This window comes from Sapajus apella, unplaced genomic scaffold, assembly GCF_009761245.1.
Source record: "Sapajus apella isolate SASKATOON/1434 unplaced genomic scaffold, GSC_monkey_1.0 scaffold6, whole genome shotgun sequence".
In the NCBI taxonomy this organism is placed as follows: domain Eukaryota; kingdom Metazoa; phylum Chordata; class Mammalia; order Primates; family Cebidae; genus Sapajus; species Sapajus apella.
The window spans coordinates 12,291,299-12,309,449 of NW_022436946.1; positions in this window are offsets into that span (position 1 = coordinate 12,291,299).

Genomic DNA, 18,151 nt, shown 5'->3' on the forward strand with positions numbered 1-18,151 from the left:
TTTCTTTCTTTCTTTCTTTCTTTCTTTCTTTCTTTCTTTCTTTCTTTTCTTCTTTCTTTTTCTTTCTTTCTGTTCCTTCCTTCCTTCCTTCCTTCCTTCCTTCCTTCCTTCCTTCCTTCCTTCCTTCCTTCCTTCCTTCCTTCCCTCCTTCCTTCCTTCTTCTTTCCTTCCTCCCTTCCTCCCCTTCCTTCCCCTCCCCTTCCCTTCCTTTGTCTTGATGGAGTCTCGCCCTGTTGCCCAGGCTGGAGTGCACTGGTGCAATCTCAGCTCACTGCAACCTCCCAGGTTCCAGTGATTCTCCTGCCCCAGTCTCCCGAATAGCTGGTATTACAGGTGCACACCACGACATCCAGCTAATATTTTTTTGTAGCTTTAGTAGAGATGGATTTTGCCATGTTGGCCAGGCTACACGGATAATCTTTCCAAGGATCTTTTTGTTTTCTCTGGCTGTGAAGATTGCTGTCTGTGTCCTATGAACATTACATGTTTAATCGGAACTTACAGAACTTGCACATTGCACGTATATATTAAGAGCCTAATATTGAATGGGGAGCCCATAATAAAGAGCCCAGATATTAAATGGGGAAGTTTTCTAGATTTAAGACACAGTTTGATAATCATTGCTTTTAATTTGGGGAGTAGGAAGCATTTTTTTCTCTAACATGGTAGGAAAATAATAGAAGCATTTTTTTCTCTTAACATAATAGGAAAATAATTGATATATTTGTAGTGGGATCAAAATTCACACACTGTGAATCACATGTGCATAAATAAAAAATAAACAAATGCATCTCTGTTTTCTTTCACTGAGCTCAACTTGCCCAGAGCCCCTGTTTGCATTGACAACAGGGTCTTGGCAATTTCCATTCTTTCTGGGTGAAAATGGTTCTTTGGAGGTAAATATTCAGTCCACTGAAAGTCGAAACCCTCTTTCAGGGCAGCTTCTCCCCTCCCAAGAGTTCCTGTCTCCCTCCTTCTATTCCTAGAGGAGAGAATTGTGGGCTGGCAGAGGGAGGAGGACCTCTGACCCTGTATTGCCTTCTGCAGACTTGTGGCTTCTGCTGAGGAGCCTGCTTTCTGAGCTCTGCTGTGCATAGCGGAGTGATTAGCCCCATGTACCTCAGGTGCTGAGCTGGGGCTCCTAGCTGATGTCGGGGGCCTGCTTACACCGTCCACATAGGCCTGGACTCTGCACCCTGTCCCTATCTAGTCGGATGGCTCTACTTGCACCTACATCCTCCCTCCTGCCCCCACCTCATCCTCCTATTGCTGTCTTATTTCTATATTGCAGTGTGTGAGACCCTGGGAGCTGCCCCAGGCTGTTTCTCCAGTTCTAGATGAATGGAAGTCTTGTGAAAGGCTGGCTGTTTTCCTGACTTACACTGTGCTCACAGACTACCCTCAGACCTCTCTGACTGCTGTATGAGATCTGACCCTGGCCCGTCTTCCTTCCTCTCATTTGGCTCCTTTGGCCAGTGTTGCCCATCTCTACCTCTTGATCCGTCCCCAGCATCCAGCTCCTCAGACACAAGTGTCTTTTTAAATCTTTGTTTTCTTTTTCTGAGCAAAGCTTGGCCTCTGCAGAACAGAGGTGTTTCCTTGCAGACTTTTGTCTACCTGTAATCTTCTAAGACCTATTTTTACACAAAGTATAGTAATGGCTCTCGTTCTCACTGGATTCTGCCCATTAGTCCAATGGGTAGTGACATATAGGGCAATTAGGGAAAAGGGATCACCAGAAACAAATGAATATTGACTTAATGTCTCAAAAATGTTAATCCTGTTACAAATGTTTAAAGCACTTTGGTAGCTGTGACACATTTGTGAACTGGGTGATGATGACATCAATTCTTTGGTTGGGAGGGGCTTGATCATTCATTCTACAACTTCCATGTTCCCAGGTTATGAGTCATTCACAAAATATTTATTCAGCAGTGATTTCATTCCAAACATGGGAGAATGAAAACCATGTTTCAATACCCTTGCATGTTTTTACATGTCATTAAACATGCTTCAGGTAAACCACCCTGAAGCAGGTTTAACCACCATAAAGATTAATGGGACAGGGATAGAGGTAGACTTTTAGGAGCCCCAAACAGTGCGAGAGCCTGGGAAAAAAGTGAAGTAGAGTCTTGTCAGAGCAGGGCACCACAGTTTGAAGCAAGGGTGAACAGTCCCGAAACAAGAGGAAAGGGGCTTTTCACCTACAGGGACCAAAGCCAAACCCAAGAGACTCTAGGGAAGCAACTGGATGGATAGAGCAGGTCCCAGAGGTCCATCCTGGAAGGAGGAGTCAAATCAGGGCAAGGAGAGAACTCCCCTACCTTGATGCAGTGCCAGCCTTACCTACCTTGAATTGGATGATTTTGTTGGTAATCAGTCCATTTCACAAAAGTATGTTTTTCTGCTGACTTACTGGACTCTTACTGTTTTGCTTCGCACCCCACCCCTTGCTTTAGTTTTTGACTTCCATTGTTTTCTAGAACTGGTGAATATTCAGGGAGATTTGAATGGACACTTGGGAAACCTGGGCAAGTTAGAGTTAGGATTCAATGTCTTTGGACACTGTTATCCTTTCCATTTGGATAACTCATTGCAAGCAGCTCTAACAAAAACCATACGCATGTGACATGAAGCCTATACCTTTTCTTGCTTAGACACAGCAGTGCTTCACCAGCCCGTTGGGAAGTACTCACTGACTTCCTACCAGCACTCTGTTAGTAGACGGGACTAACAATTTCATTCTGGCAAAGTGAACCAGGTGTTAAACTTCAGTTGTTTCACTCACAGTACACTAATAAGGGAGAAGATACTTTTAAAGCTTGTGGTTTGAAAGTCTTTGTCACTTAATTGCAAAAAATTAATCATAGGCCTGTTACATGAGTCTGTTCTCACACTGCAATAAAGAAATACTGTAGACTGCGTAATTAATAAGGAAAAGAGATTTAGTTGGCTCACAGTTCTGTAGGTTGTACAGGAAGCACAGCAGCTCTGCTTCTGGGGAGGCCTCAGAAAGCTTCCCATCATGGTGGAAGGCAAAGGGGGAATGAGATGTCTCACATGGCTGGAGCAGAAGGAAGAGAGAGAGGGGCAGCTGTTACAACTTTTATATAACCAGATCTCATAATAGCTCATGATCACAAGAATAACACTGCGGGGATGGTACTAAACCATTTATAAAGGATCCACCCCCATGATCCAGTCACCTTCTACCAGGCCCCATCTCCAACACTGGGGATTATAATTTGATGTGAGATTTGGGTAGGGACACAGATCCAAATCATATGACCTGCCTTGTCCAATACAGTAGCTGCTGAACTTGTATGGCTATTTAAATTTAAATTAATTAAAGTTAAAAATTTAGTTCTTCAGTCACTCTAGCCTACAATTTAAGTGCTCAATAATCACCTGTGGCCAGTGACACTTTATTATGTTGGGCACATGGTATTGGGCAGTAGGAGTACAGAGAATTTACATCACCATGGAAAATTCTATTGAGCAGTACTAGTGCAAATATTTGTGCAGAAGTATGGCTAGAGGAGAGCAATGGTTCAGGATATTTTTTGTTGCTTTTGCACAGGTACCTTGGTTCCTAGTCCATTTCTCTTTCCCTTACACTGCACTATCTTCTAAGAGTTGAGGAGAAGATAAATGATGAATGATAGGTATAACTGCCTCTAAATTAACACCAGAGAAGCTCTTTCTACTAAATAATTTTTAAACCTAAATAGAATAAAATTATTCCAGAGAGGCACCTTAACCATGCTTGCACCAAATGATTGTATCAATAGTTTTGCACAGTCAATTTTTGCCATAGAGTGTTTCCTCTAAGATGAGGTTTCGTTACAAAGATGCTTTAGGATCATTCTGTTAGAAGAAGTGTGTCATTGTGACAAAAATGTAGGCACAGATAATACAATGAAAATTATGAGAAAATGGCAAAGATTGCAGGGCAAACCGGATACATTGTTGGACAGTGGAAAATATTCTAAAGGACAAAGAGTGAATTATGCAACCAGTGAAAAGGAATATAACCATATACTGCTCAACAATCAGTAATACAGGGAATAAGAAACTGATGAAATAGGGAAAAATATATCACATATCTTGTGTGTGTGTGTGTGTGTGTGTATGTGTGTGTGTGTGTGTGAGTGTGTGTATGTTTGTATCTCTCTATATAGCAAATATAAAGAGAGAGGTTTGGGTCAATTGTAGCAAGTGTGAGTGTCAGCCAGACTCTTGAGTACGTGCCTGAGGTCCAGGCCATTTCCCCCACTAAGATACAGCAAATCAGGCGAGAAGTGAAAGATTTCACAGCGACTTCCTAGAGGGGCATATCATAATAACCATCCAGACCCTTGCTAAACTGGCCTTCTGCCAAGGGAAAGGAAAGCAGGAGATTCATGAAGGCCAAAGAACACCCTCCAGGAACTGAGCTTTTGAGAAGTGCAGAGGTCAGGTCAGCCTACCCTCATATTATTCAGTGACATCAGCATCAATTCACCAGGGATTTTTCCAAGGTTACAAACGTCCTAGGACCCCTGTCTTGGAGACCTTGAAGGCAGCCTTTGACCCTGGCAGTCACGTAGTGGTGGAAAGTATTGGAGGGATCAGTGTGAAGATTTTGCATTTGGCTTGTGGTAGCCAAAATAAAATAGGATCTGCCAGGTCTCCCAACCAAAGCAGGCAGCCTACAGTTAATTTAGGAGAAGACTAGAGTGCAGGTTTAAAAGTCTGAAGTTAAGCACCGAAAAATGTAACTAAGGTTTCCGTAAATGTAATGCCTGTTGGGATTTACATCACATCAAAATGCAGTTGCTCAGGGGCTTCATAGAACATTCAAAAAACCATCGATGAGAGGTGAGTTTCCTCAACAGATCTTTATTGTAATTGAAGTTGCTTTATTTCAGAAAAGAGATGCCTGAGGCAGCTGCAACATATCCAAGTAAGGAGAGAATGTATGTCAACTTTTAAAGCCTGAAAGAAATCATTCCTGCTTCTGTTTGGTAGGAATGCATCAAGGAATAATACATTATTAAACACTCTTGGTCCTCTTTTACTTATAAACAAAAGAATTGAGGAACAAACTTTGAAAACCAAACCTGTTTTTGAGTAGAAGGTCTCCTAGATTAAAAAATTTTACAAATGCTTTTTCACTTCAAATACATAGCTGGTCTCTCGCAGCAGTTACCTAAGAGAGAAGAGACTAGATCTTACTCTTCTTTGTTTTCCTAAAGTGTTAGGGAGATAGCTTGTCTTTGACATGTGCTTATTATTTGCTGACTGTGTGAAAGGGATAGTCCTTTATATAGCTTGGAAGGAAAAAGCCACAGCACAAAGACAGTATGGCTCTGACACGTTTAAAGTACAGGATGTTCAGCAAGGGAGTGAAAGTACATTAGGTTTGTTTTCAATTCATAAATCATCTAGTTCCAAAAGATATTTCTGTAGGTTTTCAGTTAGTATAAAAAAGATACAAAGGCTTGAATATGGGCAGTGTATAATCTTTTGGGGAAAAAAAAAAAAAAAGCTTTTGTCTGATTGTTCTCAGGCTTTCGGTTGGGAATTTTCCAGGGTGAAGTCACCTTCTTGCTGTGGTCTGCAGCTGTAGAATGTCTGAAGTTAGTGTCTTTGACCAAACTCATTATTTTCCCCCCAATGATCCTTTAGTGGATTTCACAAAACTTCAATTTTCACTAAAGAATACAGGGAAGTAAAGTACAAGTTAGAGTAGCCCAAATCTTTGTTAAAGAGAAATTATTTTTATTGTGATTAACTCTTCTCAGCCACTAAATTTTTCCAATCCAACCAGAAAGAAAGAATGGGAAGAAAGAATCATGAGGCCACTGCTAACCCAACCCTTTTCTTCTTGTTTCTGAAAAAGCAAGACTTAGGAGGCTGCAGCCTCAGCTACCAGGCCATTGGCTTCTAGCCATTGTGTGAAAAGATGAGATTTGGGTGGGGAGACATCATGGTGGACACCTCTAATCCCAGCTACTCGGGAGGCTGTGGCAGAAAAATTGCTTGAACCTAGGAGGCAGAGGTGGCAGTGAGCCGAGACTGTGCCTTTGCACTTCGGCCTAGGTGACAGAGTGAGACTCAGTCTAAAAAAAATAAATAAATAAAACAAAAAACCTAAATACTGGAATGTGATGTGTATCACAGACAGGCAACCTGCTAAAGGGATTATAAAGAAAGAAATTTCATTCTTTTATATAGCTAAGTGGATCCAACTCACTACCTTGGGTAGGCTTTGCAATTTGGAGTCAGGTGACATGTAGGCTTATCTCTTCCCAGGACAAAGGGAGACTGGCTGTTCTCTTCCTTGATGATTACAGTTTAAAGAGAGAGCTCTCAGATACTTCAGGAAACATTCCTGAGTATTGACACTGGCCATAGATTTATTTAGCCATTAAGAAGGTTAACATATACTTGACAAGGACAGAGAAAGAATCTTTGAAAGAAAAGGAGAGTGAGATGCCCCTTACCTTATTTTCAACAGGGAGAATTAAACTTTATTTCTAATTTGCATTTGTCCTTATATCCCTCAAGTTATTTGCCTATAAAAACAGGGCAATGGCCGGGCACAGTGGCTCACACCTAAGAAAGAACAATTCATTCATCTAATTGTGAATGAATTCAGTTCACAAGGAACTGAGTTCAGCTGATCTCCAGAAAGGAATGCAGCCTGTCCCAGCACTTTGAGGCCAAGGCAGACAGATCACCTAAGTTCAGGAGTTCGAGACCAGCCTGGTCAACATGGCGAAATCCTGTCCCTACTGAAAATACAAAAAAATTAGCCAGAAGTGGTGGAGGGCACCTGTAAACCCAGTTGCTTAGGAGGCTGAGGCAGGAGAATGGCTTGAACCTGGGAGACAGGTTGCAGTGACCTGAGATTGCGCTGTTGCACTCCAGCCTGGGCAACAAGAGTGAAACTCTGTCTCAAAACAAAAAAACAACAGGGTAATAATAATAATAGTCCCTATTTCTTAGCGCTGTTGTAAAGATTATATGAGTTAACACGTGTATAGGGCTTAGACCAGGGTTTGACACTCAATAAATGTTTGCTATTAATATGCCGCTTTAAGGCAAGCCCTGGTGATAGCCAGGATTTTAAGATGTCCCTGTGATTCCTGTCCATGGTATACATGCCTTGTGTATGTAATTTCCTCCCCTCTACTGTGGGCAGAAGCTGCAATGAAGGGATATTACTTTATGATGAGGTTACTCATCACCTGACTTCGAGCTCAACGAAAGGGAGATTATCCATTACGCCTGAGTGAGATGGGGCTCATGGAGGAGGCCACATGCCCAGGAACTGCCGGACAGCCTCTAAGACCTCAGAGCACCCCAGGTGCATGGTCAGTGGAAGAACTGGAGCCTCAGTTTTATGATCACAAGGAACTGAATTCAGCTGATCTCCAGAAAGGAATGCAGCCTGGCCAACACCTTTTTTCAGTTTTGTGAGGCCCTGAGCAGAAGCTCCAGGACATCTGGATCTGTACTTTGATCTCCAGAAACCTTGGAGTGAGCCTTTGGGCAGCCTTTTGCTCAGTTTTCCTTCTGTAGAGTTAGTAAATGGAAGCCGAGGATAACTAGGCGGCTGTTTCCTGCAATTCTGAATTCTCTGAGGATCCCAAAGGGTGAGTGCTAGAGGAACAGGGGTGGCTTTCTAAAAAAGACCATTTCAAGCCTGAGCACACTGGCCTCAACTTTCAACTCCCCTTTAGTAGTCATGCTTTGGGTGTTCTCAAGAATGCAGACTGGGATTCGTGTTCAGCAGGCCTCCAAATGTTTAGTGGGTTTAGCTCAAAAATATCTTATTGCTGAGGCGGGCGGATCACCTGAGGTCAGGAGTTTGAGACCAGCCTGACTAAACATGGAGAAACCTCAACTCTACTAAAAAAAAAATACAAAATTAGACAGGCATGGTGGCACATGCCTGTAATCCCAGCTATTCTTGACTGAGGTTCAAGAATCCCTTGAACCCAGGAGGCAGAGGTTACAGTGAGCCAAGATTGCGCCATTGCAGTCCAGCTTGGCCAACAAGAGCAAAACTCAGTCTCAAATTAAAAAAAAAAAATCTTATTTATAGGTACTTCTTTCTCTTAGAAGTTTAAATCACTTGAAATGTATGTAGTTAATCTTAATGGATAAAGAAGGGCTTTATCACAGCGTTCTGGAAGGCTACTGACTTTCCCAAGAACACGTTCTCAGGCACTAGCTGACTCCCCGCAGTGGTGAGCTTCTTACCAGGGCCTGCAGCTTCAGGAGCCTGTTAAAATGGAGAGGTACTCATCACCACTGGACTCTCTTAGAGATTCTGATTAGAAAGATGGGCCCCAGGAAACTGCATTTTTAGCAAGCACCTATGACAATTCTGAAAGCAGGCTGTCTACAGGCTAAACTATGAAGAACTCAGGGCTTAAAGGAAGCATCGCCAATAGCAAATTAGAGATTAACTTAAAGGATCAGGAGGGGTTCCAGCAGGAAGCAGACTCCAACTCCTGTGATTGAATAAAGAATTTCAATGAAGAAATTATGAGCATGTGGGTAGGTTTAAGGGAAACAATAGGGGTTTTTAAAGCACTCAGAGGCTGACAATAGCTAGAAATCATCACCACCCATAGGGCTGAAGGAAAAAGGGGAATGCCATAGTGTCACTAAATCCCATTAAGCAGTGGGGTGGCTGAGGACAGGCCCCCAACAAAGGCTGTAGCCAAAAAGGGATGCAGCAGGTGCCAGAGACAGGGAGGGTGAAACAGGGCGGGCACCTTCCAAGGTAGAGCCCAACTGGAGGCCAGCCAGCAAGAGAGCCCGAATGCACAATCCCAAGGGGCAGCTTCTCAGGGCACTAAACAGGGGTGAGAAGGGCAGACAGGGGTGGCAGTGGAAAATCATCAGCACATTTTGAATCTTAAGAGCAATATCACCAACATGAATTGCTGGACAATTAAGGGAATGAGTAGACCAAAAGGGAAGTAATCCCTACTGCCACTACTGCCGAGAGCATTGGTTATGTGAGATGGCCCAGGCCAGGCGTCTTGGAATCAGGAGGGGATGTGGAGGTATAGAGTGGTGGGGAAGGAGAAAGGAAGATGGCAGGGCAGTGCTGTGATGCTGTGCACCCGACAGGTTGGCTTTTTGCAGTCAGCCCTGAAAACCATAAAAAACACGTCTGAAAGTACGGTAACAGCCTTCCCAAGGCATTCAGAGTAGCATTCGCTGTTGTGAGTACCAATTCAATGTCTTTCTTTGCCAGCATTGCCAAAGTTCACTGCTGCCCTCTGGATAAAACAAACCAACTTAATGAAGACTTGAAATTCTCATCCTAAATTGTCTTATTATGATGATTAATCATGAAGCATCTAATTTCCTCCCTAGATTATGACCACCATTAAGAGGACAGCCAATTAAAAACATTATGTAACTGGATCACATACGTCAGTTCATAGTACAGCTGAGATGTAGGGAAAAGGGAATTTCTTTATCTTTTGTTTAACTAAATTGGCCCTCCCAAGCTTTTACTCATTGGTACATGGGGGAAAGGCTAAATGTCCAATCTGACTTAAAGCTTAGCGCTCCAGTAATTTAAATAGTCCCTTAGGCCATCTTAAGTCACTATGGGATAAAGTTACTCAGTGGCTCACTTAACTTGACCTTACCCTCTGAATTTTAACCTAGTTGAGAGAGTGAGGTCTAGGTGAAATCATAGAAAAGAATGTGACTTACCGGTTCCATGTGGTGCTGTTGGGATATGGATAGGCCCTGGGCTCATGACAGCTCATGGGCTGCACTGACAGGAATCCGTGTATCTTTAAGGGCCAGTCCCTTGTCCAAGGCTGTTTCCCTGTTGCTCTTTAAGGCTGAAATCTGCAGCTGGCAGTGTCAGGCTCCAGCAATGTTCTTAAAAAGAACTTGACACTCATTTCCTGCCCTTTGCTTCTCTTCAACTCTAATGAGCTCTAGCCCTTTGCGTATCTGCTGCCTCCATCCATTGTCTTGGCTGTCTATCCTGTCCTGTGGGGTCACCTTGCTTTGTGACACCAGGCCTTGTGGCAAGTCCTCTGGCTTTCATTGAAGCATCCTGTGGGGTAAGAGAATGAAGGCAGGCTTCAGGCTGCCGGCTAGGCCTTTCCGTCTGCTCATGCCCTTCCATCCTCTTAAGCACCCGGATGATCACAGATGCGTGTGAGCCCGTCTGCACTGTAGCCCTCTCCCTTTCATCCAATGGGTGTGTGTGGCAGCCCCTGTCCTGGGTGATCCTCTCAATGTATCCAAAATACATACAGTTGGTCTTTCATTATTTGTAGATTTGCCTGTTTGCTAAAATTTATTTGTAACCCCCAAATCAATACTTGTGCCTTTGTATCATTCACGGACATGCATGACGTGGTCAAAAGTTTGAGTCACTCACCATGCACCTTTCCAGCTGTGGTCAAGACAGGTGAGGCTCTGCCTTTTTGTTTCAGCTCTCATTCTGCCTGCTTTGTTGCACATGCTTTCATTTTTGCGGTTTTTCTTGGTGATTTTACTGTTTCAAATGGCTCCCTGCCACAGTGCAGAGGTGATGTTTAGTGTTTCTAAGCTGAAGAACGCTGTGATGTGCCTTAGAGAGATAAGATTTGTTATGGACTGAGGGTTTGTGTCCCTGCAAATTCATATATTGAAGGCTTATTCCAAGTTTGGCTATATATGGAAATGGGGTCTTTAAGGAGTTTTTAAGGTTAAAAGAATGAGCTTTATAAGGTTATAAGAGGGGGCCATAAAGTGGGGCCCTGACCTGATAAAATTACTGTCTTTATTAAAAGAGTTTTCTCTCTCTTCTGCCCATCCTGCCCATCTCCCACCTCAGAGGAAAACCATATGTGGACAAAGCAATTGTCTGAAAGCCAGTAAGAGAGCCCTTACCAGAAACCAAACCTGCGGGCACCTTGATCTTGGAGTTTAGCCACCAGAACTTTGAGAAAATAGATTTTGGCACTTTAAGCCACAGAGTCTGTGGGATTTTGTTAGCTCAGCCTGGGCAGATTGAGGCAACATATCTTAGATAAGCTTCAGTCAGGCTTGATTTATAGCGTTACTACTGGCCATGAGTTCAGTGTTACTGAGTCAATAATATTTATTAAGTAAGGTGTTTTAAAATAGACACATACTTTACTAAGTATTAAAAATACTTATTCCTTGTAAAATTCACTATTAAGTGAAGGAAAAAGCTGCAAACTGAGAGGAAATATTTGTAAGCAGTCATATCTGGTAAAGAACTGTCATTCAAACTATACTGACATGGTTTGCATCTGTGTCTTCACTCAGGTCTGTTGAATTGTAAAACCATGTTGGAAGTGGGTCCTGGTGGAAGGTGGTTGGACCATGGGGTGGATTCTAATGGTTTAGCACCATCCCCGTAGTGCTGTCTCATGACAGAGTTCTCAGGAGATCTGGTTGTTTAAAAGTGTGTGGCACCTCCCCCCTCTCTTCCTCCTGCTCTGGTCCTGTAAGATGGACCAGCTTCCCCTTTGCCTTCTGCCATGATTCTAAGTTTCCTGAGGCCTCCCCAGAAGCAGAACCCTATACAGCCTGCAGAACCATGAGCCAATTAAACCTCTTTTCTTTATAAATTACCCAATCTCAAGTATTTCTTTATAGCAGTGTGAGAATGGACTAACACATATACAAAGAGCTCTTAAAATTCAACAATAAGAAAATGAATAATCTGCTGAAAAAGAAGGGCAAAAGACAAGAACAGACACCTCAGAAGAGAAGATATACAAATAGAAAATCAACATATAAAAAGATGCTCCACATCATACGACATCAGGGACTTGCAAATTAAAACAACAGTGTGGGCCAGGCCCAGTGACTCATGCCTGTAATCCCAGCACTTTGGGAGGCTGAGGCAGGTGGATCACGTGAGGTCAGGAGTTCAAGACCAGCCTGGCCAATGTGGTGAAACCCTGCCTCTACTAAAAATACAAAATTAGCGGGGTGTGGTGGCACATGCCTATAATCCCAGCTACTTGGGAGGTGGAGAGAGGAGAATTGCTTGAACCTGGGAGGGGCGGGCTGCAGTGAGCTGAGACTGCACCAATCCACTCCAGCCTGGGCAAAAAGGGCAAAACTCTGTCTCTCAAAAAAAAAAAAAATGCAATATCACTACATGCCTATTAGAATGGCCAAAATCTGGAGCACTGAAAACACCAAATGCTTGTAAGGATGCAGGGCAACAGGAATTCTCATTCATTGCCTGTGAGAATGCAAAATGGTATGGTCAGTTTGGCAGTTTTTTTTTTTTACAAAGCTAAACACACTCTTACCATATGATCTAACAGTTTCACTTCTTGGTTCTTACCCACATGAGATGAAAACTTATGTCCACACAAAAACCCTGTACATGAATATTTATAACAGCATTATTCATAATTGCCATAACTAAGAAGCACTCAAGACACCTTCATTAAGTGAATAGATAAACTGTGTGTATTTGCTCAGGCCAACATAACAGAATAACACAGACTGAGTGGCTAAAACAACAAAAATTTATTTTCTAACAGTTCTGGCAGTTAAAAGTCCAAGATCAAGGCCCCAGATGATCTGAGTTCTGGTGAGGGCTCTCTTCCTGGATTGCAGATGGCAGCTTTCTTGTTAAATCCTCACGTGGCCTTTTCTTGAGACAGCAAGCTCTGTGGTATCTCTTCTTATAAGAACATCAGTCCTGGCCAAGTGAGATGGCTCACACCTGTAATCCTAGCACTCTGGGAGGCCGAGGTGGGTGGATCACCTGAGATCAGGAGTTTGTGACCAGCCTGGCCAACATGGTGAAATCCCATCTCTACTAAAAAATACAAAAAATTAGCAGGGCATGGTGGCGGGTGCCTGCAATCCCAGCTACTTGGGAGGCTGAAGCAGGAGAATTGCTTGAACCCGCTAGATGGAGGTTGCAGTGAGCTGAGCTCATGCCACTGCACTCCAGCCTGGGTGACAAAGTGAAACTCCATCTCAAAAAAGAACACCAGTCCCATCCAATGAAGGCCCTATCGTAAGACCTCATTTAACCTAAATTACCCCCTTAAAGGGCCTTATCACCAAATATAGTCCCATTGAAGGCTTGAGCTTCAACATATAGATTCTGGGAGGACACAATTCAATCTAAAACCCTGTGGCACATCCAGACATTAGAATATTTGTCAGCACTAAAAATAAAGGAACTGTGAAGCCACGAAAACACATGGAGGAATCTTAAATGCATAGTACTAAGAGAAACCCAATCTGAAAACCTCCATTCTGTATGATTCCAACCATATAACATTCTGGAAAAGGCAAAACATAAACTATGGAGACAGTGAAAAGATCGGTGGTTGCCAGGGATTAGGGAGAAGAGAGGGATGAATAGGCAAAGAACAGAGAATTTTTAGGTCAATGGAAATACTCTGTATAATGCAATACTATAATGGTGGGTGTATGTCATTATGCACTTGCATAATGACATAACTCATAGAATGGACAACAACAGGAGTGAACCCTAACGTAAGCCATAGATGTTGAGTGATTATGTAGGTTTATCAATTGCAGCAAATGTACCACTCTGTGAGGGATGTTGATGGTGGAGGAGGCTGTGCAAAGGGAGGGGCAGGGGCAGGTGGTATATGGTAGTTCTCTGTACTTTCTGCTTTACTTTGCTGTGAATCTAAAATTGCTCTAAAAGTAGTCTATTTAAAAGAAAAAAAAAATGCTGTGAACAGAGGCCCACAGGAACACAACTCTGTATTTCTCTTAAGAGCAATGGTTTAGTATTTGCTAATTCAGTGTTCGTGGTGGAAAGGAAGAATTTTTTTCTTTAATCACCATAGGTTCTGACCCCTGTAACAGGATTAGCAAGAGAAAAACAAACAGAAGTTTATTAACGTGTATATTTCGTATACACATGGGTGACATCCAGGGAATGAGTGGTTCTCAAAGAGGTGGTTTTGAATTCCACCTCACATAGCATTTTCATCAAAGAACACTAAATTTTTAGAAAAGTAACTGGACAAAGGAAAAGGACATTGAGTCTCTAGGGGTGGCAGTCTGGGGGAAGGTAAATGAATGGCAGATAAAGGTCAGTTAGTAAAGTCTTAGATGTAGATTCCTTTGGTACCATTTTCAGGCCAATAAACGTCCAAAGTTGTGTTCAGTGTTTCACTTTGTTCTCCCTGATGGGGGCAGGGAGGAAGGAAGATACCTTTTATCTTTGTAAAACTACGTCCTGCTTTCAGGTCAATAGAGAGAGGGTAGAGAGCGTTCCTGCATCTGCTTCTTCTTCTTATCGGTTTCAGCTCAATAGCTCTTTATATTTGGGGATTAGGTGTTTTGGTCTCCCGTAACAGTGACCATAAGAAACATAACTATGGAAAATAACAAAAAAATCGAGTAGGATATCCTCCTACTCTAGGCCAAAAGTCAGGAAAGGACAAATGGGACATTCATGTGGCTCATCTGCCTCCCCAACCTGCCTCCTTTTCTTATTCCCACTTCTCTGGGGTCCAAAAGAAACAGTCCCCCTTCCCCACCTCACACACTGGCCTTCACTAACCCACTTCCTGTTCTTGAATGACCTTATGTAGAACTCTGTGATCTGGTTGGTCAGGCAGACTCATCTGTAAGCTAAAGAGTAGATAAAGACACAGAGACAACCTTTTGTCAAGGTAGTAGGCAAGGTCATAAAGCTAATGTCCTGCTGCAAAGCCCTATTATGGAAGGCTGGACAGTGATATCTTCTATCTCACTGGATTCCTTCTCTAACAATCCCCTTAATCTCCCCTAGTATCCCTCCTTAGTTCTAGATATTCCAGACCAATGAGGGGAAATTGATGTACTGGCCAGGCAAGAAGAGCAAATTTCATTGATCATTTATAACAAGCTGTCTTCATTTCCCTGAAAGCCTCATAGAGCAGAGCTGTGCACCCTGAACGTCATAGGGGCTCAGTAACGACTGTACTCAGTCGGAAGCTATCAAGAGGTACCTTGTGGTTGCCACACCTCCAATCTGCAGGTGTTGATTAATATCTTTTTTCTTTCCTTCTTCCTCCTTCTATCGTCACACCTTAGTGATCCTGCAGCCAAATATTCCTTTAAGGAAAAAAAACCCACAAATACACAATCATCATGGTGACTGACGCCTCCTCTCTCCTGCTCTGAAGCTCTGCCCATCCCATGAGGCACTATCACCAAACCACATGGTTTGCAGGTTTTCATCAAATACCTTCATATTCTTTCAGAATGTAGGCGGTGCTTGGGGAAATGCTCTCTAACAACTTGAAATGAGACTACATTTGATGAGTGAAATTCAGAAAGCAGCTTGCCAGACCAGCACCACCAAAGAGAGTAACTCTATTGAATGACTACTGGTAAACTTAACGGAAGGTAGGAACACAGAAAAAAGAAATGTCAACCAGACAGGGAATTAATCAACAGCAGACACCAATGAAAAAAAGACTCACAAAAGCATGTGGCTGAGAAGAAGGTACTCTGACAGTAACTATGTATTTGGTTTGGCAAGCCTATCTCTAATTTAGAAATGGGCCCAACGTGGTGGCTCACGCCTATAATCGAAGCACTTTGGGAGGGGGAGGCGGGTGGATCACAGGTCAGGTGTTCAAGACCAGCCCGACCAATATGGTGAAATCCTGTCTCTACTAAAAATACAAAAATTAGCCATGCATTGTGACATGTGTCTGTAGTCCTAGCTACTCAGGAGGCTGAGACAGAATTATTTGAACCTGGAAGTGGAGGTTGCAGTGAGCCAAGATCATGCCATTGCACTCCAGCGTGGGCGACAAAGGGAAACTTCATCTCAAAAACAAAAAAAAAAGAAAAAGAAAAAAAGAAAAGAAATAGACATGACAGGCCATCAGGGTGTAATGCATTATGCCCTCACTGCCTTTCTGGGTGCTCCATGCCTAATACCTACTCTAGCACTTTGGGGGGCTGAGGTGGACGGATCACTTTAGCCCAGGAATTTGAGACCAGCCCGGCCAACATGGCGAAATCCTATCTCTACTAAAAATATAAAAATTAGCTGGGCATGGTGGCATGTGCCTGAGTCCCAGCTATTTCAAAGGCTGAGGCATCAGAATCACTTGAACCCAGAAGGTGGAGGTTGTAGTGAGCCTGGATCGCATCACTGAACTCCAGCCTGGGTGATAGAGTGAGACTCCATCTCAAAAAAGTAAGTAAATAAATAAAATAAAATAAATTAACCAATCTGATATTAATGTAGCTTGTTTAAAAGAAAGGAACAGGCTACTCAGGTCACCATGAGTGTAAAATTCTCAATTTGCATTCTAGCTTCATACATCATTATCTTGTGGACTTTGAGTGAGTCAGCATCTCCAGACTAGCCAATGCTGGGACACTTACAACATCTTTTCTGCACCTACAAAATTATGGACCAGATTCATCAATGGAATTGCCAATTTGTGAGGTCTGTTTGGGGGTCAGTGAGTCTTCACATTATTCTCTAAAGCTTCTTTATTCTGGTTGAACATGTCGGGGATCAACAATTGTTAGGTAATGCATGAGAATGATGGTTCCTTTGTTAGGTGATTCTATGGCTTCTCATTGCCAGTCTGGTTGGAAATACCCTGGGGGCCTTGTTATCCCACAATGCTGGATACTTCTGCTTCTGGTGAGATGAAGCTCTCAAGAGTAATGTTTGTAAAACACAGAGTAAACTTATTAAAAATTACCAATACTTTTACAACTGCAGGAAAAAGTTTCTGGGGAGTTTGAGTTTAAGAGGAACTTCTACCCCCACTCCCAACCCTCCCACCCACTTTCTCTATCTAGATCAGAGAGGGGGTACACATGCTAGAAATGTGGGATTTCTATTCTAAGTTTTTCCGTCTTGCCTTGTATCAAACTAGTTGGCAATAGGTCAAAGGAGCATGTTAAGTTGTTTCACTTTGACAGTTGGGTGAAACTACCATTTCTACCTTCCAATTAAACTTGAAAACAAATTAAAAAATACGTCCGAAATCGTGGTTGATTGGCTTGGCCATTTTCTAGCAACTTCTCTTCATTTCTGGACAGATACCAGTGCCATGCTTGTGTAGTTTGCCCTGGTGCCCTGAGGACACATGAGCTGAGAGCACCCTATTTTTATTCCTGAATGGTGCATAAGAGCACCCTAGCAGCCAGTGTTAACCACACACATCTTAAATAGGTTTTGGGTGATTCTGATCTGATAACAGGCATCAATCCTATAAGGTTCTTCATCTGTAATATAACTCAGGTCAGCCTCATTCTTGATAATGTGGCTCTGGTTGTGACATTCAACTATTCTCCCCAGAGATTTTACTTCGATTTTCTTGGCCAGCATTTATGGGAGCAAAAGAAATTCTGCTGCAGTGAAAAAAAATGCATTTATGTTTTAGGTTAACTTTAGAATCTTGAGTTTTTAGCTCTAATGTGTAAGTTGTTCGTCTGCCTGGCTCTATCCAGTCCCAAGGACATGTGAGAGGGAATTGGAAATGATTAAAGTGGACTTGGTTTGATTGGTGAATCAGAGACCTTGGAAATCAAGTTGGGATCCCCAAAAGGAAGCTGTAGATGGGAAAGGAGGAGAAGCCTCTCAGTAGATATCTCTGTATTGCTGATCTCTCTGTGGGGTGGGCATTGTCTATTCTAGATTCAGCCTCAGGCAAGGAAGCTGGTGTTTCTCATATGACACAATCACATCCTAAACCTTGGAGATGGAAAAAACAATGAATAGCTGTTTTGGTTTGGGGCACTATTATTGAATGTTTCATACGAGGTATCATCAACTTGAGCGCCAAAGTGTATGGATTGAAGAGCTGGCTGCGGTTTATTCTACTCTAGTAAATAACCTCTTGTAAGTTGCAGCTTAAGAAAACAAGAAGTTCTGTGACTTCTGCCAAGCTCAATCATTTGTAACATCCAGCATAAAAGGATGCTATATGAATGCAACTTTGGAATATCATGTGCAGCTGTTTAAAAGAAGTAACTTGTGAAGAAGGTGCTTAACAAGAGAAGGTAGGCAGCTTCCGGGCTTTGCAAACAGTGCTATGTGGAAGAATGAACAGAAGCAACACTGAATGGACATTGGTGAAGCAGAGCCCCAGCAATTTCCACAAAATTCCGCAGCAGAAAACCC